The following is a 3,702-nucleotide window of genomic DNA, read 5'->3' as shown; positions in this document are numbered from 1 at the left end:
CTTAACAATAACTTAAAACCGTTCTGCAAAATTAAACAAACGTCTCCTACGGCTGTAGCTTCAACTCTGGAACCATTCCCGAGCCTCAGCTGGGTCTCACCCATTCTAAGCCTCCGACTTCTTGTCATCACCTGCAAATCATTGCAAATGTGAGATCCACATCCGGTATCCAATACCCAAGAAGTAGTGTTAAGCGAAACGTTAATTTCAATATAGAACATACCCTTTGCAGTTCGCAACTGCTCAAGATATTCCTTGCAGTTACGCTTCCAATGTCCCGGCTTCTTGCAGTAATGGCAAACATCCTTGGATTTTCCATTGTTTGAAGCCTTTGTCTTTTGCTTCTTCTCGGGCTCGATTTTCTTGGGTGGGGCAGAACGTTTCTTGCCCTTCATACTTGGCCCCTTCTTAGCAGAAGATGAGGAGCCCACCAAGAAAACGGGCTTATCCTTCTTAAGTGTGGATTCATATGTAACGAGCATATTGACCATCTCTTCAAGGGTGGCCTCTATCTTGTTCATATTAAAATTTATCACAAATCCATCAAATGAAGAAGGAAGAGACAGAAGCAGTAAATCCACATTGAGTTCATGCTCCAACACCAAATCAAGGGTCGCCAACTTTTGTACGAGCCAAATCATTCGTACCCCATGATCACGGACCGAAGTCCCTTCACGCATGCGGCACGTCATCAACTCCTTAACAGTTGCGAACCTTTCAGCCCTCGATTGAGCCCCAAAAAGTTCCTTGAGTTGCGCGTGAATGTCAGCAGCATTCACCGTGTCCTCAAATCGCCTCTGGAGTTCATCAGACATCGAGGCTTGCATATAGCATTTGGTCTTGATGTCATGGTCCCACCATGCATCAAGCTTGGCCAATTCCTCCGGACTTACATCAGCTGGTGCTTCCTTCGGAGGTGCTTTCTCTAACACGTAGAGCATTTTCTCCGAAGTTAAGACAATCTTCAACTTCCGGAACCATTCCGTATAGTTGGCGCCAGTCAACTTGTTTTGTTCGAGGATCGAGAATAAAGGATTACGCGAATTCATCGTATGAAATACTGAAAAGAAAAACAGACATATATCAATGATTGTTTAACAATTTACTAAGACATAAAATAGGCGAATTTAATTTTATGAATCTCACTCCCACTATTTTAACGATTTCACCACCCTCTAGTGAAAACGGGAAACTTTTTCCTTAGTGAGAACATGGAGTCCAATTGACAAACTTATGGTCCCGAATAATATCAGCCAACCATAATTCTCAAAAGGTAGAGCCCAATTGCTTCCAAAGCAACCCCCATGTGTTTACCTCATGTCCAATAAGGGCCCAATAATATGACGCCGTTTAAAGTGACATGTCAAGATGACCCATCAATATTAAGTTGTGATGGACGGTCGCCATGTGGATCCCCCAATAATATGAGCCGATCCCATGGGAGTTCCACCCAACTTACAACATTTGTCGATCCAATGTACAGCTTTCCGACGGACGGGCCCCCCCAATAATATGAGCCGGACCGTATCCGCGGGTAGCATCACATACATTGACCGTTGATGGAAGGTAGGAACATTTAAACAATATTTAAATTTCCTTTATTTATCTTGATATAAATTTTAAATCATATTTAAAATGAGGGATTTTATTTATAAAAATATTTGTCTCATCATATTTAATTTATTGCATGCATTGCCGGATTCACGCAATTTATGTCTAAACATGCATACAATCATAATATCACATATTATATAGGATGATCGATTCCATTTCTAATTGACCCGTGGTTGCCAATCACGGGTCTTAGTCCAATCCTAGGTAATATGCAGTATGCAAATGCAATCCTATTACATATGCTTCCAATTTACATTTCTTCAGTCTTCATTGTCTGCTGGGCCCACCATCTTCAAATCTTGATCTCCCACTAAATCTAATGTATTTACAATAAATAACAATGACAAGTAGGGGATACATTTTTAGGGGTTGGGAACGGGCTATAAACCAAGCCCACTTTTATTACATATGACATTCATATCGGGCCATAAACCAGGCCCATTAATAAAACCAACAATAATAAAGACAAAATGTAAATTCCTAACATACACCTACAAAATTGGTCATGGCAATCGATCATCCTTATCCAATAACTTTTAATTCAAAATTAATTTATTGGATAACATGCAGTGGCAATTCAAATTTAAACAAGATAAAATCATATTTTACATATAAAATCTCATTTCACATATAAAATCATATTTTATCTCTTTATCAAATAAAATCATATTTTATCTACAAAATCCAATTTTATAGATAAAATCATATTTTACTTAATATATTATAAGATCATATCTTATCATCAATTGTACCAAAAATAATTGATTTCAAAATTCAATTTAAGGATAAAATATTAAAATTTTCCAAAAATTCAAATTTATCCAAAAATCAATTTTAAAATTTACGGACTCGAACAATTCGATCCGAAATCTCGTGAACCAATCAAAAACAATTTTTGACCGGACCAAAAATAAAATTTTAAATATTAAAATTAATTTTTAAATAAAAATATAATTTTTCCCGCGGGCCGCCCGGGACACTCCCGGGCCGGCCCGCACCCGGGGCGCGGGCCGGGGGCAGCCCGGCTGCCCCCTTAGGGCAGCGCCTGGCGCCGCCCCTGGGCGGCGCCGTGCGCCGCCCTGCGCAGCGCCGTGCGCCGCCCTGCGCAGCGCCCAGCGCTGCCCTGCGCAGCGCCTAGCGCTGCGTTGGGCAGCGCACAGCGCTGCCCTGGGCGGCGCCGTGCGCCGCCCTTGGGCGGCGCCGTGCGCCGCCCGGGGCAGCAACAATTGCTGCCCCACCGGGCAGCGATCCAATCGCTGCCCGGGTTTTGCCCCGAAAATTTTTTTTTTTTATTTAAAAAATATTTATTTTGTTTCAAAAACCGAGACTCAAAAATTTTGTACAATTGATTAATTTAATCGTTTGATCTGAGCAACCTGGCTTTGATACCACTGTTGGAAAACTGGCGGTCAGATCAATCACGATTGATACCCGGTGCAGCGGAAGTTTAAAATTTTTATCATGGAACAATTCCATGGTGTGGGTATCAACCGTTCAACGATTAAATTATTGTGTGTGTAAAATTTAAATAACAGTTATTAAATTTTACCTCCAATCTCGCAACGAGATTAATGGACACCAACAGATTTGATCTGCTCTTGTTGTCTCTCCCTGGAACCGATGAACTCCTTCAATCAGGTCCACGAACAGAGGTTTAATCCCTCTGATAGATTGCACTAGAAAATCTATCAGAAGTTTTCTGCGAAGAGATTACACGAATCTGATTCGTTATTCCTGACCGCGATTCAAAATCACAGACCGGAATTTCTCTGTGACAGAGCAAGGGGGCGGCCAAAATATTATTTGAGAGAGCTAGGGTTTCGATTTTTTTCTCCTCAAAAATTATGACCTATTGTGTGTAATTTCTGTACTGAAATAACTTATTTATAATGCAGGCCACTAACACCTTAGGGCCCATTAGTCATAAGCTGGGGCCCGACAAGCAAAGCCCGCTCGTTCAGAAATTAATATAAAATTCATCGTGACTCCGATTGATGAACTGATTTCACCAATGTGCACAGAAACCATTTCTGCACATTTTAAAGTCAAAATAAATTTTCCTGAATCCGAATTCAGTGGTTTCCAAAA

The sequence above is a fragment of the Henckelia pumila genome, chromosome 3 (assembly GCF_033568475.1).
Source record: "Henckelia pumila isolate YLH828 chromosome 3, ASM3356847v2, whole genome shotgun sequence".
Taxonomy (NCBI): domain Eukaryota; kingdom Viridiplantae; phylum Streptophyta; class Magnoliopsida; order Lamiales; family Gesneriaceae; genus Henckelia; species Henckelia pumila.
The sequence above is the reverse complement of the archived record's forward strand: the minus strand, read 5'-3'. Positions refer to the sequence as shown.